The 9,087-nt window shown below is 38.5% G+C and overlaps 1 protein-coding gene across 4 annotated transcripts in view; it reads right to left on the bottom strand.

Annotated features, from left to right (window-relative positions):
* Positions 1–3,461, bottom strand: part of Strbp (spermatid perinuclear RNA binding protein) — a 126,406-nt gene extending 122,945 nt beyond the window's left edge. For 3 of the 4 annotated variants that reach the window (XR_260609.2, XR_001233576.1, XM_013513147.1), the window contains exon 1: positions 3,379–3,453. The gene's annotated coding sequence lies outside the window, so the exon portion shown is untranslated. Of the gene's footprint in view, positions 1–3,378 lie in introns of all 4 variants that reach the window. The other variant, XM_005382505.2, reaches the window with a different exon arrangement.
* Between the last annotated feature and the right edge of the window lie 5,626 nt (positions 3,462–9,087).

Here is a 9,087-nt window from a genome sequence, read left to right as displayed (position 1 = left end):
AAGCAGAATTCAAATGATAAACTAGGGTCTGGGGATTTAGCTCAGCGGCAAAAGCGCCTGCCTGGCAAGCGCAAGGTCGTGAGTTCGGTTCCCGGTACCGGAGAAAAACCAAAAAAAAACAAATGCTGCTGAAGATATGGAGAAACTGCATTACTCGTACATTGTTGGTGGGACTGAAAAATGTTACAGCCACTCTGAGTAAGCAGTGCCTTACAAAACAAAAAAGCATTCACCACACTACTCAGCAACTGCACTCTTAAGCTCTTATTCCAGAGAAATGAAATATTATGACTATAAAAAAAACCTGCCCACAAATGTCCGCAGCAGCTTTTTAGTAACAGCCAAAGCAGAAATGATCTGAATGTCCTTCCAGAGGTGAATGATTAAATTGAGATATATAACCTACCTACCATGGAATACTACTTAGCTATAAAAAGGAACAAACTACTGACATATGAAACAACTTGTATAGATATCAAGAGAACTACACTGAGTGAAAAGAAAATATTAAAAACTTAAATACTAAATAATTCCATTTATGTAAAATTCTCAAAATAACAAAATTATAGAGATGGACTATTGTTGAATATGTATTTCTTGCAACAGCATGTGAATCTACAATTATCTCAAAATTGAAAGTTTTTTAAACTTCAAAGGTAAAGATAATATCCAATAAAGTCAAATATGTTGCCTTGTCTGGGCTGACAAATGTCCCAGGACACTGGTTCTCAGTCTCAGGTACACACTGGAATTACCTGTAAAAACCCCACTGCTTACACATCATATCAGACAAATTAAATTATAATCTCTCACCATGAAACTCAAGCATCTACACATTTTTTAAAAAGCTCTGGGGATTCCGATGTTCAATCAAGGAGAATCAATAGCCTCCAGAGCTGGAGAGTCTTTTTAAACAATAACCCTGAGCTAGGCACAGTGACACTCATTGTTCCTACCTACAGTACTCAGGAGGCTAAAACACATCGATTGCAGCTGGGCGTGGTGGCACAGGCCTATAATCCCAGCATCCCAGTGCTCTGGAGGCTGAGGCAGGAGGATCGTTGTTTGAGGCCAGCCTGGGCTACAAAGTGAGTTCAAGGTCAGCCTGAAGTACACAGCGAAACCCTGCCTCAAAAAGACAAAAAAAAAAAAAAAAAAAGAGGGTCCCTTGACACCAGGAGTTCAAGGTCAGCCTAAGCAACATAATAAGACCTCCACCCCCCAAAAAGGGAAAAATTCTTATTAATGTGCCAAAATTATTGACACTATTAGGCATCTGGCTATTAACAATTTGCTGAAATTCTAGCCACAAAAATAATATTTCACTGATAAACAGAACCTTCAACTCAAACCTCATCTACTTTCCATAAACAAAAAACTCAAAGAGTAGCCCATGAAAGACAACAGCTCAGAGCTGGGGATGTGGCTCAGTGTAGACCTCCTGCCTTAAATGCACAAGGCCGTGGGTTCAGTCCCCAGCACCACACTGAAAAAAAAAAAAAAACCCAGTTCATTATAGTACACAGTATTTTTAAATAATGTTCCCACTTGGCAATGCAGTTTAAGCCAGGAGTTGAATGACAGGTTCATTTTTATCCTTAACCCTTCTGTAAATACAAAAACACAGCTATTATTCTAGCTTTCAGAAATATTTCAAGAAAAAAAGGCTTCATATCCCCTCTAGGATTTAACCTAAAGTCAAAGAAAGCATTTAAAAAATAATTTTCACAGGTATCTTATTAACTTGTGAAAGTCACATGACTTTCATAAATTTATCTACACACAAACAATAAAAACAACCTACAGAGCGTGAAGCATTTAAAGTAGTGTTCTCTTCCTCCTGCACATGAACAACATCATCATCACAAAAACAAACTACTACTGTGAAACTAAATGTCATACAAGAACACTACACACACCCAAACAAATGGTCGCGCCACCCAATTCAACACATCCAGGAAGCAGTGCTAAGTAGTGGAACAGTATGGCCGCTGCAAGGATTTTGGCAAACTAATACAGAGGTGCTCACACTGCCTGGACTCTCGTAACTTGAACCTATAGGTTACTAAAGAAATTATAATAAGGTTACTATAAGGTTACTAAAGAAATTTTTAGTTTTTAAGTGGTTTGTAGGTTTTTTGTAGGAGGTCCACTTATGCTGTATAAATTACTGACTTAAAACAATTCTCAGCCCAGGAAAATTAAGTACAACAACAAAACTATAACATAGGGGCTGGGGATTTAGCTCAGCAGCACAGCACCTGCCTGGCAAGCATGAGGTCGTGAGTTCGATTCCTGATACTGGGAAAAAAAAAATACTATAACATAACAAAATCTGACAGTTTTATGTTGCTTAAAACATTAAAGTGATAAGGTCATTTTTAAATATGTGTAATCTTTTTACAAGTTCAGAAGAACCACAAATTATGGAGCTAAAAACCACCAGCTATTCAAAGAAAATTGTAGCTTATAAAATATTGGCCCACTGCCTGTACAAATGAATTTTTTCCTCTTCAAACAAGCTTTGTAAGCCACAATATTCTTTCTTTTTCTGGGGGGCGGGGGGGGTTCTCCAATACCGGGAACCGAACTCACGACCTTGCGCTTGCCAGGCAGGCGCTTTGCTGCTGAGCTAAATCCCCAGCCCCCACAATATTCTTTCAAAAGTGATATAACCATATTATTCAATCAAAGAGTACTGTTATTAGCCAATAAAGGTAAGTCAATTCTAGTCCTAAACAATCAGTAAAACCCTACAAACAAACTGCTCCTCACCAATACAGTAACATATCATCAGGAAAGAAAGTTCTAGCTTTAACATAATTTTATCAGGCAATTAAATGTCTCAATAATTTTTAAAAAATAAGCTTCAGAACCCAAACACCAATCAATACCTCTTACCTCTTTAAAAGGCCACTAAGGCTACTACACAACATCTTCCCAAAAAAGCTGTCCTTCAAAAACCAGTAAAATTTGCACTGCAATGCAATCCTACACTACTTCCTTCAACTTATTGACCAAATGGAAAGATAAAAGAGGACAGGTGGGAAAAAGAGGGAGAGGCTTTCAAATCCCAGGTGCACATCTTAGCTATTAAGTACTTTGGGCAACTAAACACTCCAGTTTTCTCATCTGCTAAGTACAAACCCCACAGGGTACAGTGGTGCACACCTGTGTCCCCAGCACTCTGGGAACTAAAGTAGGAGGGTTGGGAACTCTAGCACAGTCCGGGCAATTTAGTGAATTAACAAGACCCTGTCTCAAAATTTAAAAAAAAAAAAAAAAAATTAAGGCCGGGGATGTACTACTGGTAGCTCAGTGTGCAGGCCCGGGGTTCATCGCCAGTACCAAAAAGCAAAAAGGAACATTACTGCTCACCTCTTGGTGAAACTGTCCTCAGGGTTCTGAAGATGCCGTACACGGAAGGGAACAGCATGGTGCCTGACCACAGGGGTAAGGTCTTCAGTATATTTGGATTACTACCTTCAACAAACAAAAAGATCAGAACATCCAAAACACTGAGGTGAACATCGTGTGTAACTAGCACATCCAAGATAACTTTAGTTGAAAACCCTGTAACTACGTGAGAGCTGCCATATGATTGCCTTCCAATGGTAGGTAGGTACTTTATAATTTTTTTAAATCTTTTTAACAGTTCAATAAGGGAACAAGCAAGCACAAGGTGTACACAACATACCTTATGAAGCATCAAAATACTGCATTTCTAAAAGGGCATGGAGAGGTTTACTGTTTTTCCAGAAAGAAAACTGAGTATTTACTCTATTCTAGTAAGAAAAAAATTTAAAATAAATATTTTTCTAACATATATAAAAACCGACCACTTATATCTATGTGATCATGCTATAAGTTATTTTGTTTTCCAATATTACCAACTAGTAATAACATATGGTCTTTTTTAAAAATTGAGTAGTGCAGTTTTTTGTTTTGTTTTGTTTTTGTGTTTTTTTGAGACAGGGTTTCACTATGCAGGTCAGGCTGGCCTTCAACTTACTTTATAGCCCAAGCTGATCTCAAACTGTGATCCTGCTGCCTCAGCCTCCCAAATGCTGGGATTACAGGCATGTGCCACCATACCCAGCTTAACGTAGTGGTCTTACATCATAATGAATTAATATTTTTTAAAAAGGCCAAGTAACTTGTAAAAATACTAGAAACTACAAATCTGTACAAATAAGGTAACAATGTGAGAATAAAATTATAAACTATAACCTAATTCTGCAAGCCTAGAATAATTATTCTACCTGAATTCTCCAATCTAACCTGCTGGAATGACGATCTAAACGAGCACTGCACTTTCCCATGAAACAGAATGGCCTTCTTTTTCCTGTCACACCTGTGATAGTGAACACTACAGTAGTCATCTTTTCACAAAATTGTTTTCTCCCTCCAGTTACACTATGAACTGAAGAAGTCCTTTTCTATTAATTCATCTCTTTAGCAGTACCTGATACAATGATTCGTCTATAAAAAGCATAAAATACTCAGCAGTCAATTCACTGCATTTCATGATTAATCTGTTCTTTATTTCAAGGAATAAGAGGGTTTCTAGGACCAAGGCTTGTACAGCAACCCCTTCATAACAATTTCCAGAGTGTCTATTTATTAAAACTGTAGTCTACAAATTTCCCTTTAGTTTACCAATGTGTTAATGCAGTGGTTCTCCAAATGTGATCTAGGGACCCCTACAGGTCCTCAAAACCCTTTCAGTATTCCACTAAGCCAATACTAATTTTCACAGTAGTACTAAAGTGATGCGCCTTTTTTTACTCTCATTCGCTTGTGAATATAGTTTTCCAGATGCTACATAAAGGTGTGTGAACACGGTTACAATGTAATGTGTCATACTAGGAATATCAGCATAATTCAGTGAACCAATATTTTCCAAATGATCAAAGCAGGTTATAAAATTATGTATGAATAAAAGAGTAAATCACAGCACAAGGCAAACCAATGGATTGTAATGTAACAATACTAACGGGCACTGATCTGGTTTCAGATTCCATTAAGAAACTAACATTTTTCAGCCAGGCTGCTGGGCACACCTGTAATCCCAGCACTTGGGAGGCTGAGGCAGGAGGATTCTTGCAAAGCTACAGAGTGAGCTCAAGGTCAGCCTGAACTGCATAGTAAGACCCGTCTCAAAAAGACAGGAAAGACAGGAAAGACAGGAAAGACAGAAAGACAGAAAGACAGAAAGACAGAAAGAAAGAAAGAAAGAAAGAAAGAAAGAAAGAAAGAAAGAAAGAAAGAAAGAAAGAAACTAACAAACATTTTTCAACCTTTGGTGTAGTATTAAAGAAAAATATCTACAATTATCTGACAGGGATATTAAAATTCCACCCAGCCAGGCGTGGTGGCGCATGCCTGTGATCCCAGTACTCAGGAGGCTAAGGCAGGAGGATTGCTGAGTTCAAGGCCAGCCTGGGCTACAGAGTGGGTTCAAGGCCATCCTAAACTGCATAGCGAGACTCTGTCTCAAAAAGGAAAAAAAAAAAAAAAAAAATTCCACCTTTAGCCAACTACATACTATGATTTGTAAATACTATAAATTTTCTTCTACAACAGACTAAATACAAAAGCAGCTATCAGAAGTTAACTGTCTCGGGGCTGGGGATTTAGCTCAGTGGCACAGCGCCTGCCTGGCAAGTGCAAGGTCCTGAGTTTGATTCCCCGTACGGGGAAAAAAAAACCCCAAAAACCAAAAACAAAACAAAAAAAAGAAGTTCACTGTCTCATCATTTGTCTATTTGTTTTCCTGAGAAACTATCTTGAAGATACCAATAGGTAAAATAACAATCATTGATAATTTCCCACCACTTTGTCTGTAATTCAGTCAAGCCCCCTATTACTGTTATCCTTCTTTTACTCTTTGAAATAAAAAAAAAGAAGTTAACTGTCTCCTATGAAGCTAGACATTAATGAGATTTGAAAAAAATGTAAAGCAATGCTTCTTTTCTCATGGAAATTTTTTTCATCTTAGAAAATAATTTTTTGCCGGGCATGGTGGCACAGGCCTGTAAGCCCAGTACTCAGGAGGCTGAGGCAGGAGGATCACTGTGACTTCGAGGCCCACCTGCGCTACAAAGTCAGTTCAAGGCCAGCCTGAGCTACATAGTGAAATCCTGTCTCAAAAAGGCAAAAAAAAGAAAAAAAAAAAAAAGAAAAGAAAATAATGTTTTTCAGTAAGAACTGCCAGGTCTGGTGGCACACAGCTGTAAGCCCAGCACTCGGGAGACTGAGGCAGGAGGATCCCTGCAAGTTTGAGGTCAGCATAGGCTACATACTGAGTTCAAGGCCAATATGAATTACACAGTGAAATCCTATCCCCACTCCCCCCAAAAAGAAATATTAATGTATAGTTTGTTAATATACAGTGGGCTATCAATGGCATTTCAAAATAAATATTTAATTTTTATCTGATATAATTTCTACTACTGTAAATGTCAATAGGTCTAACTTAGATCTTTGGAATTATCAATGACTTTTAGAGGGTAAAACAAGGTCCTGAGTTTAAGAAAGTTTTGAGAACTGCTGGCCTAACTAACTATAGATGAATTCTGGTGTGCGCTATACTAGCTTCCCTGTCCATTTCGCTTGGGAAATGCAAACATTTCCATGGAAGAACCATATCAATGCTGTAACTTAGAGTAGCCCTAGATTCCTGACAAATGTTTTATACTCATTTTGCAGTGAGCAGTGTCCTCTTCCAATGAACTGACAATTTAGATTTTCAGTAAAGGACTTTGGCAAAAAACATCAACCAATCTCATTGATTCCCATTTCATAAAGAATAATCACTTGGCCATATGACCTGCTTTAAGTAATCAAGAAAAACAGTACAACAGAACAGACAGCACTTAGTGAGCTCAGAGCAAATGCCAGGCCCTGTACAGTACTTAACATTATCTCATAATCCTCACAACCCCACAAACAAAGTAACACAGAGCAGGAAACTGATTCAGATTTACTTGCCAAAGGTCATCCACTTAATAACCCACAGAATCAAGGCTCAAAAGTAGGCCTGTGTGGCTCCAAAGTCCAGTGCTCTCCCCAGCATCCAGTTTCCCCGTAGCACTAGACTGGAAATTAGTCCGGTCAACTCACCTCTGTCCTTGAGCAAGCCACAACTTCTCTGTCAGCTTGCTCATCTACTAGATAAGAGGGTTAGTGTAGCTGATCTCCAAAGTCCCCTCCATAGCAAATTTTCTTAGATTATGATTCATCATAACCTCAACCCTACAGTTACAGAGCATTTAGGCTTTTGCATGTTTTTTTAATTGAACAATAGATATGATACAACTAATAGGGAAGTAATGGGTAAAATAGGCCAGGATATACCTTTTTTATGCTTTAATATTATTAGTCACCATAATATACTGGAGGCACTGAAAAGGTTGTGTATTTCTTTCATTTCAGACAACCAAAGCTTCCTTCTTTAACATAAGCTTAGACATCCTGATGGCTGGCAACTCCAAGTGTGCTAAGTATGCGGTATGCTACACAGGAACACTAACTGAAACACTGCATTAAGAAAGCAAATGCCGGGAGCTGGGGATTTAGCTCAGCGGCAAAGCGCCTGCCTGGCAAGCGCAAGGTCATGAGTTCGGTTCCCGGTACCGGAGAAAAACCAAAAAAAAAAAAAAAAGAAAAAAAAAAAAAAAAAAAGAAAACAAATGCCTCATCGTGAGCTTGCACATCTGTTCTTTGAAGTAAACTTACAATTATCAATTGTAGACACTGTAAGCATTTTTGAGAAAAGGGAGGCAAGCTGCAGGAAATAGTGAAAATTGACACAAAGCACTTTCACACTCACAAACACATACACACAAATATAGATTCCAGGACAGCATACCAGTTGAAGTTATATTGATTTGTATTATGTTGATACCACCCAGGCAACCAAAACTTCAGCTAGTATCTATAATAGCTACAATATGAACATAACCATGTACCAGATACAGAGCTAAGCAACTACACCTTTAAGCCTATTCTGCAGAGTTGCAAGGTATCATACTCATTTTAAAAGATGAAAGAAGCCTGGGTTGTAGCTCAGTGGTAGAGTACTCACCAAGCACGTGCAAGGCCCTAGGTTCAATTCCTAGCAAGAGAGGGAAGGACAGAGAGAAAGGAAGAAGGTACGTTAGTCACACAGATAGCAAGTGTCAGACAAAAGATTTGGAAACAAATCTGACCAACTCCAAAGCCTGTACTCTTCACACTTTTTTCTGGCTCCAGACACAATGAAACTTCATTCATGGGTCAGATCAGTAAAGTGAAGTGTAATATCTGAACCCCTGCACAACACTTTAAATTTATTTACGAATTTTTTTTCTTTTTTCCGGTACTAGGAATCAAACTTAGGACCTCGTGCTTGCCAGGCAGGCACTTGTGCCACTGAGCTATATCCCAGGCCCCATTTTAAATTTTTTAAATAAAAAGTTTTAGAAGCCTGGAATCCCTTTATGGAAGTACCTACTGTTCAGATATTAGCAAAAGTCACAAGTCACTGTCAAAAATCTATACTTCTCGCCAGGCATGGTGGCACACACGTGTAATCCCAGCACTTGGGAGGCTGAGGCAGGAGGATTATTGCAAATTTGAGACCAACCTGGGCTACAAAGTGAGCTCTCAAGGCCAGCCTGAACTGCAAAGTGAGACCCTGCCTCAAAAAGAAAAGAAAAAAAAGAAAACCCAAAAAAATATACTTCTTTAGATAACTATCAATACACTAAAACTCAGCACATTTAGATGTCTGCTGTTGTTGCTGCTTATAGTCTTCTTACTCTCATAAAACCTTTTAAAAACATTCTGCCCAAAGTAACCAGGAAGCTCTATTTTCCCTTTACCCAAAATCCAGCATACTGAAGCATATTATACCAGTACCTATTTCTGAGAAGACACAATCAGACCAAAACACAAGAAGAAAGTGATATAGTTAATACTGTGAGTCACCAGGCTCTTTCACATGAACATCTGAAAACTGGCCTACAAAGAGTTCTTTCAAATTTTTAAAAAGCTAGGGGCTGGGGATTTAGCTCAGCGGCAAAGCGCCTGCCTGGCAAGCGC

This window comes from Chinchilla lanigera, unplaced genomic scaffold (assembly GCF_000276665.1).
Source record: "Chinchilla lanigera isolate Chin_1 unplaced genomic scaffold, ChiLan1.0 scaffold00018, whole genome shotgun sequence".
In the NCBI taxonomy this organism is placed as follows: Eukaryota; Metazoa; Chordata; class Mammalia; order Rodentia; family Chinchillidae; genus Chinchilla; species Chinchilla lanigera.
The sequence above is the reverse complement of the archived record's forward strand: the minus strand, read 5'-3'. Positions and strand labels throughout refer to the sequence as shown.